The sequence below is a fragment of the Acomys russatus genome, chromosome X, assembly GCF_903995435.1.
Source record: "Acomys russatus chromosome X, mAcoRus1.1, whole genome shotgun sequence".
Taxonomy (NCBI): domain Eukaryota; kingdom Metazoa; phylum Chordata; class Mammalia; order Rodentia; family Muridae; genus Acomys; species Acomys russatus.
Genome location: NC_067169.1, coordinates 97,228,749 through 97,242,088, shown reverse-complemented (window position 1 = coordinate 97,242,088; position 13,340 = coordinate 97,228,749). Strand labels below are relative to the sequence as shown.

The following is a 13,340-nucleotide window of genomic DNA, read 5'->3' as shown; positions in this document are numbered from 1 at the left end:
ACAACAAGCTCATTTCTTTATTGGCAGTAGATAGTAATGGCAGCAGAAGTCTTGGCTGGATGGAAGGATGCAGACCTTTCTCAGTTGTTCATGATCTGCAGAAAGTACAAGATCTTCTTTTCAGGCAACTGGCTATTAGTTCTTTACGCTGTTCTAGAAATTGATTCGCTTCCTTCCGCCACATCTTGTCAAGAGGGAATTATTGGTAAGTTTACAACTTTGGCCTTTGAATTCTGATGATTTCATTGTTGTTAATATCATCCTTCCTAGATGATAGGTTCCTTTTCCTCAGTCAGTCCCCTTTGTTTTCTTAGAAGGTTTTAGGCTGGGGTGTGTGTAGCTGAGTGGTAGCATCCTGTGCTCTGTATGTGAAAAACCTGGGCATTCCATTCTCAGCACCAAAAGAAAATGTCAAGGAGAGATCTTTTCTTTGTGAAGGAAAGAGCTCTTCAAAAGTGGTTGGGTGTTACCAATGGCTACAGCCATGTTTCTGTCCAGATTGAGCAGACTAAGTCAATAGGTCCTCTTTAGGATACTATCTGAACAAGACCTGTGCCGTTTTGGGTATGCTGCACGTTATAAGACGTTAGGAAAAATTAAGTCTAGCATTCACAAAGTCAATAACTCACAGGATACATGTGGATTATTTAAAAAAAATAACCTGTTGGAAGCCTGAACAAAAAATTGTGTGCCAAAGTTGAAAAAATACTAGGCACTTGGGAAATCAAATATGCAGTTTGGTTACCTGCAAAGTCAAAGAAGCTGTTGTAAGAATGAAAAAGATGTCTTTCCAAAAATGGAGCTATAGTTTCTAATGGGACGAATTGGAGATTTAGAAAAACATGGCAGCTCAGATGCAAGGCAGAAATTACAGGACTCAGGAAGAATGATGACTTCCTTCCTTTTTTGCTAGGAACTCTAATTCTCCTCTCTGAAACAGATCTGAGAAACTGTCAGCTAGAGAATCAGTGTGATTAAAGAGATGAAAAAGGGATTTAATGTGTGGCCAGAGGCCAGGAGGTGAGGGTTTCAGGTTGCTGGTGGCTTTAATGAAAGGGCTGCAGTAAAGCTTTGGGTATGAGAAGTGCCTGGGTAAAAAAAGCTTTATCTTTCATTCTCTTACAGTGTATTCTTTCTTCTGTGTATTTCACTCTCCCCTTGGCTTTTCCTTTCCAGCTTGATTTTGCATGTCCACGTTGAATGTTCTTTCTGCTTCCTAACCTTATCTTTCTTGGTTCCAAATTATGCCTACAGTCAGAAGGCTTGAAGTTGGCCTTACTTTTCAGACAGGAGAGCCCTCACTCAGAAACAGTGCTGTGAAATTTCTGCACCAAAATAGCTGGGAGCAGGAGCAGATGAGGGGCCAATAATTGCATCCTTGTACTTTGCCCCTGTGCTGGACAGGAACATCGCCTAGGCCACCGTGGTCTAGAAGGGTTTAGTTGTGGAAGGCTGCCACCTGGTGGTCAGATGTGGGAGGTGCAGAAAAGTTCACTGGGGCCTCCTACTTTTATCACTTACTGACCATCTAATGTGAGCTATTTGCTTAAAGGGATTATCTCATTTAAATGTCACAACAAGCCATACATGCTGGCTCACACCTATAATCCTAGCACTCAGGGGGCTGAGACAGAAGCAGTGCTGAGCGTTCAAGGGAAACCTGGGCTGGAGTGTGAGACCTTTTTTGAAAAAGAATAACAGAGAGTGCTGGAAATGTAGCTCTGGTGGTAGAATTCTTGCCTGCCATGCATAAAGCCTGGGTTCAATACCCAGCACAGCAGAAACTGGGTGTGGTGATGCACACCTGTAATCTCAGCACTTGGAAGGTAGAGGCAGGATCAGGAGTTCTAGGTCATCCTAGGCTACATAAGGAGTTCAAGACCAGCTTGAGCTATATGAGACCATGCCTCAGAAAACCAAAAAATAAGAAAATAAAAACCAAAGGAAAAAAAATCAGATAAAAATACATTAATAGCAATCTTAGTGAGGTATGGTGGCTCGGTCCTGTAAGGCAGAAACAGAAGAGCTGCCTTGAAATCCAGACTATCCTGGACTACAGAGCGATACTCTTGTCTCTAAAACCAAACCAAACCCCCAAACCAATATCTTTCAGTGGGTGTCACCATTACACCTTGACATGCGAGTGATTTATATTAAACTGTTAAAATAATCTAAGGATCTGAGAGTCTATAGCTCAATTGCTAGAATGCTGGCCTGGTGTGCTCAAAGCCCCAGGTTTGAGGCCCAGCATCATATTAGCTGTGAGTAGTGGCATGTGCCTGTAATCCTGTCATGCGAGGAGCTGAAGTGGGAGGGTCACTGCAAGCTCGAGACCAGCCTTGGCTAACAGAGACAGTCTCAGGACAGGCTGGGCTACAGAGTGAAATTTTCGTCCGCAAATCCAATTTTTTTGGTTTAATTTGTTTGTTTTAAAGAGGACACCAGATCTCATTATAAATGGTTGTGAGCCACCGTGTGGTTGCTAGGAATTGAACTCAGGACCTCTGAAAGAATGGCCAGTGCTGTTAACCTCTAATGCATTAAAAAAATATATTTTTTGGCTTTTAGAGACAGAGTTGTCTTGTATAAACTCACTTTATAGACCAGGCTGGCTTTGAACTAACAGAGATCCACCTGGCTCTGCTTCCCATAGCGCTGGGATCATGGCCCAGTTGATTATTTATTTACTACACTTGGTGTGGGGTAAAAACCCAGCACAAAAGCAGAGAGGTTATGTCATCTAATGCTGCTCTGTTGCTGCAACTTTAGGTTGTCTCACCTGAATGGGTTCTCAAGATGGATTTTTAGTGATGAAGGACTGCAGTCAAGCAAGGCCAGTGACAAGGCTCAGTGGGTAACATGTGAGCGATGAGCCTGGTGGCCTACCTTTCATCTCTAGAGCCCACGAGAAGATGAAAAGGGGAGAATTAACAGCACAAAGTTGTTCTCAGACCTCCACAAGCACACATGCCCAGCCCAGATCCTGCACATACATATACAATAGAAATCATTACTTAAAAACTAAATGGGCCTGTGGTGCACGCCTTTAATCCCAGAACACTTTAGGAGGCAGAGGCAGGTGGATCTTAATGAGCTGAAGGCCAGCCTCATTCATCTCCAGAGTGAATTCCATGTATATGCATGCCCAATATCCTGGCTAGGAACACTGTGAGACTGGTGACATGTTCAGTGCCAGGCTGGCCAGTCTGCTGTCTGACAGTTTCAATGAGGCACAAGATGATAGGCAGCAGGAAACTCAGAAGCAATGCTGTCAGTATTATTGCATAGTAGAAGCAGTAGTAAAGTAGGGGAATGCCAGCTTCCCCTCTGATATGGCTCCTTGATGTATAGAGCATAAGGAAATGAGAATCTTCCACTGGAAGAAGGTACAGGAGAAATGATACCTTTTATTTGGGGCTAGAAAGTGGCACAGAGGCCAGGGATGGTGGTGCATGTCTTTAATATGAACACTCGGGGAGACAGAGGCAGGTGCATCTCTGTGAGTTCGAGGCCAGCCTGGGCTAAAAACTGAGTCCAGGACAGCCAAGAGTACACAGGGAAACCCTGTCTCAAAAAAAAAAAAAAAAAAAAAGGAGATATGAAGTGAGGGTTGGGGTCAGGGAGGAAGCATTGAGTATACAAAGGTGAAGAGATTGGAGAGCCAGGACCAGCCATATGAGATGTCTAAAAAGAAAGTGGTTATTAGTTTTCCTCAAAGCTGAAGCCCTTGGCTACCACTGGGGCTAGACATTTGAAGTCAGCATTTTGACTCATCAGGGGGAAGTCTGCATCCCTCCCTGCACAAGTTGCAGTGGCACAGATAAACTCCATGTCATTATTGTGATTAACATTGGCCTAGCAAGTGATGTGATGGAGCCTAGCAAGGGAGGAGTACCTTTAAAAGGCTAGAAGGTTAAAAACGTTCATGCCCTAGAAAGGAGGATGTCTGCCTGCCGTCAGTTAAGCTAAACTTTGAACTGTGACAATTTAAAGGTACGTGTGTGCATGCTAGAGGTGGAACCCATGACTCCATGCATGCTCGGGAAGCATTTGAACACTGCCCCCCCTGCCCTTTACAAGGACTACTTTTGATTTTAGTCTCACTTTCCTCTCCTCTCCGCCCCCCTCCCCCCACATCTATCTATCTCACTCTCTTTTTGAATCCCAGCCTCATATGCCCAGGGCTGGCCTCGAACTCCCCATGTAGCCAAGGATGACCTTCAACTTCACCTTCAACCTCCACTTTCAAAGTGCTGAGATAACAGGCAGGTGTCTCCACATGCCCACGTATGTGATGCTAGGGATCCATTCCAGGGCTTTAGTGCACTCTGCAAACTGAGGTACATCCTTAGCCCTGCTCAGCATGTTTTTGGATGACACCTCTATGAACTTTCTTGGAAGTTTGTTGGTGTTTTCTTTTATATATGTTTCTGTCTCTCATGTCCCTTCTTGTAAACATGTATATGCATGTGTGCATGGTGCATATGTGAGTGTTTTCTAGAAACATAAACCAGAGCTTCACACATGCTAGACAAGTGTTCTGGGTAGGATTTTTGTTCTTGGTAGTGGTGGTTTTGTTTTGTTTGTTTGTTTTGGTTAACTTTACAGGAGTGATTTGGCAAGAGGGAAACTTCAGTTCAGAAAATGCATCCATATGATTGGCCTGCAGGCAAGTCCTTGGGGGCATTTTCATGAATAATGATTGCTGTGGAGGGGCCAGTCCTACTGTGAGCCTGGAGTGTTTAAGAAAACAAATTGAGCAAGCTTTGACGAGTAAGCTAGTAAGCAGCATTTCTCCATGGTCTCTGGTATAGTTCCTGCTTCCAAGTTCCTGCCTTGAGTTCCTGCCCTGACCTCTTCCTTATTTATTTATGTATTTATGTATTTATTTATTTATATTCATTTTATACCTTGGTCATAGCCTCATCTCTCGTCTCCTCCCAGTCCTCCCTCTCTCCCTCTCTCCTTTCCCCTCCCCTATTCCTCAGAAAAGGGGATCTTCCCTTCCCATCTACCCCTTCTCATCAAGTTACATCAGGACTTAGCTCCTCCTTTTTCCTCTATGGCCTTGCAAGGCAGTCCTGCCAGGAGAAAGTGGTCAAAAAGCTGGCATCAGAGTCTATTTCAGAGACATCTCCCACTCCCTTACTCGGGAACCCACATGAAGCCTGAGTTGCCCATGGGCTATATCTGTGTAGGGGGCCTAGCTCTAGTTTATGGAAGGTCCTTGGTTGGTGCTTCAGAGTCCACAAGCCCCCCTGGGCCCTGGTTAGTTGGCTCTGTTGGTCTCATGGACCTCTTGTCCCCTCAAAGTCCTTTTATCCTTCCACCCACTTTTCCACAAAGCTCCCTACGCATTGCCCAATGTTCGGCTGTGAGTCTCAGCATCAGTTTGGAACCACTCTTAGAAGACAACTCTGCTGAGCTCGCCCTGATTTCTCTTATTGATGAACTTTAAACAAGTCCTTTACTCCCCAAGTTGCTTTTGGTCATGGTGCTTGTCACAATGGAAAGAAACTAAGACAGCAAATGTTCTACCACTGAGACACATCCACACCCTCTCAGACATCTCTTTTTAACAAATTTCTTTATTTAAAGGTTTATTTTATGCATATGAGTGTTTTGCCTGTTTGTATGTATGTATGTATGTATATATGTATGTATGAATGTGCAGCACAAAATATGTCTTTTGCCATCAGAGGTCAGAAGAATGCATCAGATCCTCTGGAATTGGAGTAACAGGTGGTTGTGAGCCACCATGTGTGTGATAGAAACTGAACCCAGGTCCTCTGCAGGAGCAAGAAGTGTTCTAACCACTGAGCCATCGCTCTAGGACTTTAGGCATCTCTTGTCATTCTTAGAGATTCCATGTAGTTCTGATCTTCAGAACTTCAGTTGTTCTCTCTCTCTCTCTCTCTCTCTCTCTCTCTCTCTCTCTCTCTCTCTCTCTCTCTCTCTCCCTCTTTCTCTCTCTCTTTCTCTCTCTCCTTCCCTCTCCCTCTCTCCCTCCCTCCCCCCTCTTGTCTGTTTCTGATTCTGCCCATTTGATGTTTTTACATAACTGCAGTAAGAGAAAAGCAAGTAATTGAAAGCCTATAGCAATCTCTAAGTAGATAAGAGTGAACGTGAAGCAGCTTGTGTTGGTTGGCCTTGTTCTTCCCCTGTAGGAGGAGAGATGCAATTGCTGGCTGAAAGTGAAGGGCTAATTTGTCCCTATAAGGATGTAGTACTCAGCAAATAACATAGTAGACATGAATCAGTTAGCATAACATGTGTCTGAAAAAGACAGAAGTGACCAAGCATGCCATGTCTGAGTGGCACACACCTGTAATCCCAGCACTTAAGAGGCTGAGGCAGGGAGATGGAGACGTTGAGGCCATCTTGAATTACAGATCAATATGGGTTACAAACACTAAGAACAGACCTTGTGGAGAAGTCAAAGTCCTGGATGGGCACGGCTGTAGTCAAGGCAACTTACAAAGGTTCATAACTGAGATTGTGATATGGGTGGAATAGGTGTGGTGGACTCTGGCACTAGCCAGAGATAAGTGAACAGACAGCAGCAGAGAGCTGAAAAGCAGAAGCCTACAAGCTGCAAAAGCTCATGTAAAGCATTTGAGTTCCATCACATGGATTAAATAGCCACTTTTAAGAGAAGCATGGATGCAGGCAAACTAGTTTCCAGCCAGATTGCTTTAGTCCCAAAGGTTCCTTCCTGGATAGGTCTTTGAGGATCGTCCATCATGATCCATTACAGAGTCTTGAAAGTCTAACTTTGTACAGAGTCTAGGCAGTATGATCAAGTCTCTTTCATAAAATGGTACATAGGAAAAGAAAAGAGAGATGAGGACAGTTGATGGGCGAGAAGGAGAATTGGACGAAGGAATTTAGGAAAGTAGAAGGCCCAGTTTTGACCATAAGTAGAGGCATATGCCTGAAATAGGCCCTTGGAAGGTGGAGATAGGGGGCCCAGGCCAGCCTTGAATACCTACTGAGATTTAGGCCAGTTTGGCCTACATGAGGCTCTGTTCTCCCACAAATAGACAAAAGGGAATATTTTCGGGTTGGAGAGATGGCCCAGCAGTTAAGAGAACTTGCTGCTCTTGCAGAGGACTGAGTTTTGATTCCCATCACCCACATAGTGGTTCACCCCATCTGTAATTTCAGTTGCATGGGATCCAATGTCCTCTTCTGACCTACATGGGCATGCATGTATGTGTGTGTTAATATGTTATGAAGCAAAATCAAGGATAGGGTTTGTAGGGTAGTCTATGACTGTAAGTAAGAAGGAAGGAAGCTACTTTGGATGATACAGGCTTTTAACCCCAGCTACTCAAGAGACAGAGACAGGAGGATTACAAATTCAGGGCCAGACTTGGAAACTTAGTGAGAGCTTGTCTCAAAATGAAAGGTAGAAAGAAGTCCTGGAATGCAGCTCTCTATTAGTGAGCTTCCCTTAGCTTACAGAAAGCCCTAGGTTGATTTCTCAGTACTAGGGGTTGGAGGAGGGAACAAGAGATTGAATATGGGGTACATATGATGAAATTACATTAATTAACTATATGAAAGCATTACAATGAAACATATCATTTGATACAATTAATATATGCTAATACAAATGTTGAAAAAAAAACAATATCTAGGCCTGGCAAGATGGTTCAGGAGAGGAAAACTTTAATAGAAATTAAACGAATAGAAAAGATGGCTCAGTGGGTAGAAGCATTTGTGCCAATTCTAACTAATGGAATTCAATTCCTCAGACCAATTTGGTGGAAGGAGAGGACCCACTCCTGCAGGTTGTTCTTTGCCTTGTGTGTGCTTCGTGATGCATGCCTATACACGTACACACAATATAAATAAAACACAGTCAAGTTAAACTATATCTCTATGTCGATGGATAGATAGGTATCTAGAACCCACATATATAAAAGCTGGAAGTTTACTTCTAAATGTGAACACCAAAAATCTGTAACATAAATACTTTTAATTACTGAGGCAAGTGAGAAACCAGAATACCTGATTAAAAAAAAAAAAAAGACTGGAAAGCAAAGTAGGCATTGTTCTGAGGCCATGGCACATATCCCAATGAAACAGTTTAAGGGTGGGGTGGGGTTCAGTATTCTGAAATGGCAAGCAATCTAAGGGAAAAATTTGGGGGAGGGGTGGAGACTTCACGCGGTGCTGGGCCCATGTTTCTGTGCAAGCTCAAAATACAAGGAGCCACACATGCCTAGGTGGATTGCTGTATCCATCCTATGGCTCTATGGTCAGGAGTAAGACAAGGACTCCATTTGACCCAATGCAGAGAGAGGAGGAGACAGCCTCCCACTCGGGGCTCCATGTATACTAAGCAGATTATTACATCAATCTTGGTCCCCCATGGATGCTGTCCTCTGGGCTGGCCACTGTGTTCTCCAAAGCTCCCTAGTTCACACAACTTCTGTGGCCTGAGTGTGACCCACCCCCACCTTCACCCAAGAATAACCTGGTGTTTCCTCTCTGTCACAGTGTGGCAAGGTGTTGATCCTGCGTACCCCCACCTTACTTTGTTCTGGACAGGAGCCCCCTGTCACTCACCCCTAAGTCCCCCAGGGCAGGGCTACACAGAACTGGCCTCCTCCCCAGCCAGAGGCCTGCTCTGTGTTTGGAAGACCCAAAGGGGAGTGGGTAGCTGTGACCTGCACAGGCAGTTCCTGATCTCCCACCAACAGGCAGGAGAGCACACACAGGCCGGTACACCGCTGTGCAAGGGCTCAGGAGGGAGGAGGCAAGAGGGGCTGTGAAACCAGGACTGTTCCAGCAAGTGGCAGGCATCAAGGGCCCGTCCACTAATTCCAAGAGGGAAGAGTCAGTGTGAGTTGAATTGGCTTGGTGCTTGGGTGCAGACTTAGCCATCATGAGAGGCCCAGAGGGCTCTTGAGTCCTGCTGTTAAGGAGGGTAATTTGGCAGGCTTGAGGAGCCAGGATGCCCAGGAGGCTGGAGAGAAGCACAGTTGACTGCAGCTCACATGCTTGTAATGGCCCTCCAATTCCAGGTCAAGTGATGGCTTCTGAATGCCCAGAGCAGTGCAGCCAGTGTTGTGTCCCCCCACCCCTGCAACCCCCCCATCTCTCTCTCTCTCTCTCTCTCTCTCTCTCTCTCTCTCTCTCTCTCTCTCCATTTCAAACATCAGGATAAGCCAGGCCTGATGACACCAGCCTGTAGCCCCAAAATTAGGAAGGCTGAAGGGGAAGGATCAGGAATTTTGGGCCATCCTGGGCTACAGAGTGAGACCTTGTTTAAAAACAACAACAACAACAAAACCAGATCCAGATAGTCTGTGCATAAAGGGACATTTGGAAAGCCTGACAGTGTCAGGGCAGAGGCAGCTCAGGAGGCCTTGCTCTGAGGAATGATAGCCCAGCAGTGTGTGGTCTTGGGACCAGTGCATGTTCCATTTAACCCTTGAGGTGGCATGTCTTTTTTTATAGATTAATTTATGTATTTTATGTATACGAGTGTACTATGTGCAGGCTAGAAGAAGGCATCAGTTCACATTACAGATGGTTGTGAGCCACCATATGGTTGCTGGGAATTGAACTTAAGACCTCTAGAAGAGCAGTCAGTGCTCTTAATTGCTGAGCCATGTCTCCAGGCCCTAGGTGGCATGTCTTAAGCCTCATCTGGGAAGGCAAACACCATAGGGATTTTGTGTCAGCTCTGACTTGGACATGCTAATTGGTATATTCACAAAGGCCAGAAGCTGTACTGATACCATTCTGTGAGGTTCTCAGCTAGGGCCTGTGTGCTTCCCAGAATTGTTTGGGAACACATTATGTTTTGCCTAGTTACATACTATGGACTGAGTTAGCCATGGGTATGTGGTCACACTTGCAGCCAGTATCATATGTATTGAGAGAGGGGGTGGTCATATGCTGGTCTCAATGAAGCTTGTCTACTAGTGAGGGCATGAGGAATATTTGAAGGAAGGTGTTTATATGTCTATCTAAAGGTTGCCCCAAAACTCTAGTCTATATAGGAAATGCTTTATCTGGGTGTGTGTGTTGGTCACAACATTGGAAGTGATGTATCATGATGTAGTCCCTACTAGTGGTGTCTCCTGAAAAATGCTAGAGATCAGGAAACAGGCTGTGACTTTCCCCTAGTACAAGAAGGGTTTTTGTTGTTGATCATGGTGGGTTTTTATTTGTTTGTTTATTTGTTTGTTTTTCAAGACAGGGTTTCTCTGTGTAGCCTTGGCTTTCCTCAACTCTCTTTGTAGATCAGGCTGGCCTAGAACTCACAGAGATATGCTTACTTCTGCCTCCCAAGTGCTGGGATTATAGGTGTGTGCTACAGCACCCAGCTATAAGAAGTGGTTTTTAAGAGGAAGGATTGCAGACTACCAAGAAGAAACTTGATACCCTAGCATCAAATTCAAGGGAAGGAGGTCCCCATCAGTCACAGTCATAGGGAAGGGGAATGGGGTGAAAGCAGGAAGGAGGGAGGAATGGGAGGATGAACGAGATGGGATAGCAATGGAGAGGTAACATGATTTTATTTTTCAATAAAAAATAATTTTAAAAAAGAAATGGTTTTTAACTTTTTTTTTGAGATTCATTTTTTTAAATGACTGAACTTTTCATTTCATTTTGTTTTATTCGAGACAGAGTGTCACAAACTGAGGAGGACGTTGCAGTTCCCATCCCCCTGACTCCACCTCTAGCCTGCTACAATGACTAGAATGTGCCTTTGTACCAGACTCCAGGATTTCATCTAAAGAATTAATAAAGAGGGCTTCAGTGTCCATGTCACTCTCACCCTGGGTCACTAGGTTGGCCTTCTCTGTGGACGTGAGGTCATTGTGTTCAGAGGTGGCACTTATAGTGGTTTCCAGGACAACAGATGGATTTTGCTTGAGCCCTGTGAGCCTGCTCTGTAGTTGGCTGGAGGGTCTCAGCAGCAGCTATCCCTTTGCCTTCAGGGCCCATGCCAGCAGGCACTCGGAGACATGGAAAGCTGGAGTAACGAGCAATGGTGACTTTGATGGCCATGTATAGATCCATTAAGGGATTCCTGAAGAAGAAGAGGCCTGTGTCTTCCTGGGGGGTGGCCTGGGCAGAATAGACCCAGGAGAAGGGCTAAGGACAATATCCCATGCGTGGGATGAAGGGGATATCCTGGCAATGTATTTCTGGCTAACAAGGACAATGGTTTGATGAAAACTGATGAACCAAACATCTCTTACCATAATATGATGATAGGGGATGATGAAGATACCTATAGTGATTCCGAAGCCAATGATCTCATGGTGCCAGCTACCTTAGCTAAGAAACGAGCTGCTGCTGAAGAGAATAGGAGGCTGAAAGTATCAGATTCGGGAACAAGAAATCAGTGGAGAGGAAGATACTGACCTCTCACCTGAAGAACCAGAAAAGAAGAAACAGTTTGAAGTGACAAGAAAGCCTCACTATGACGAAGGGCTGAATACTAAATTACCTAAACAGTTCATTTCGATAGATATACACAATGAAAAGGAAGATGAAAAAAATGTCAGAGGATGCAGATGGAGACAGCATGACTATTGGAGAGTCAATCAAGGACCTACAAGTGACCAATGGTAAACAAATCCCAAAGTGCAGAAATGTGTTCAACACTGCAGTCATTTGTCAAATATAAACCTTGTTACTATAATACACTACGTCTCTTCTTCTTCTTCTTCTTCTTCTTCTTCTTCTTCTTCTTCTTCTTCTTCTTCTTCTTCTTCTCTCTCTCTCCCTCCCTCCCTCCCTCTTTCTCTCTCTCTCTCTGCTTGGTTTTTCGAGACAAGGTCTCTCTGTGTAGCCTTGGCTGTCCTGGACTCACTTTGAAGACCAGGCTGGCCTCGAACTCATAGCTATCCTCCAGCCTCTGCCTCCCAAGTGCTGGGATTAAAGGTGTGTGCCACCACCTCCAGCTAATACAGTACTTCTTGTTCTCTTATAAAAGTTTGTGAGAAGGTTGTTTGATTTTTTTCTTCTTTTAATCAAAAACCCCATTGTTACAGTGGAATATATAAGTAGATATTTAGGTTGAAAGGCATTTTTACTTGTTTTCTATAGCTTGTTTTGGCTAATTGAGAGGGATCCATGACCTCTAAAATTCCTGTTAGTTTTCTTAGTGTTTGTAAGGAAAGAACTGAATTTTTTCTCAACCAGACTAGGTTTCCACACCGGCACCCAAATAAACACCATGTTAAAATGGCACTAATTTGTACTCTGCTTGTTTGGGTGCACTGGGAAGACTTCAGGTGAGTTTTTTAGTATTATGTGGCTAACTTGGCATTCCCTTTAGAAGCCTGTCTTGACCTCCTTTGGTTTCCAACTCCCTTCTGCCTATACACATGCAGTTGTAAAGATTGTATTATAGGATGGCAAAGGCTGTTGAACATGACGAACTCTTCTCTCAAATCGTCTGTCATTTGCTGCAGTAATGAAATTCCCACTTGACACTTACTAATTCCAATACATGAAGGAACTAGAGAAAGTAGTCATACCACAGCAGGAAAGACAGCTAAACAGCCTGACCTCTGTACCTCTCTGATTAACAGCTTGCTTGATACATGGCTAATATTAGCTCATTTGCCCTAATTAGACCTTAGAAAACAATTAACCAAGGCTTTTGGTGCATGTTGAGAAAATTGTATGCACGCAGATATGTGGTTGTTTCTGAGTTTACAGGCAGAATTATGCCTGACCATTTTAAACTGTAAAGATTCTGAGTAGCCCCTGCCGTAGGGGAGTATAGTAATGTACACTATGACAAAGGAACTTGATTATTCTAACATGATACAAATTATTTAGATTTCATGCCCCCTGAAATGAAGTGTAGCTCCTGTGTGTCTCAGTTTAGTCATAGTTTCCTTTGTAGTCATTTTGAGTTTTTGGTAGTACCAAATGGTCTTGCTATATGACAGATTTTAAAAGTAACTTCTATATATGAAATGGCTTTTATTGAACAGCTTACCTGCCACTTCAAATGCATGGAACTATCATGATGTCAACAGTTTTAAAAAGTGAGGAGAGTTCAAACACAGAAGAGTGATAGGAAGAAAGAAGGGAGAGAGAGGGAAGGAGAAAGAGGCCAGCAAGTCACCTCATCAGATCAAAGTGTTTGCCACCAAGCCCAAAGGCCTAGGTGTGATATCTGGCATCCACATGGTGGAAAAAGTCTCCTGAAGTTTGTCGTCTCACCTTCACCTGTGAACAATGGCATTTTTATAATTCTCCCAAATAAATAATTTTTTTTAAAGAAAGCATAGGGTTGATGCTGCTGCTCAGCTGGTGTATTGCCTGGCCTGCACGAAGCTCTGAATAAGCCA

At 44.1% G+C, this 13,340-nt stretch overlaps 1 pseudogene; it reads left to right on the top strand.

The window, feature by feature from the left end:
- Positions 1-36: 36 nt before the first annotated feature.
- Positions 37-11,659, top strand: LOC127185428 (protein phosphatase inhibitor 2-like; annotated as a pseudogene).
- The last annotated feature ends 1,681 nt before the right edge of the window (positions 11,660-13,340 follow it).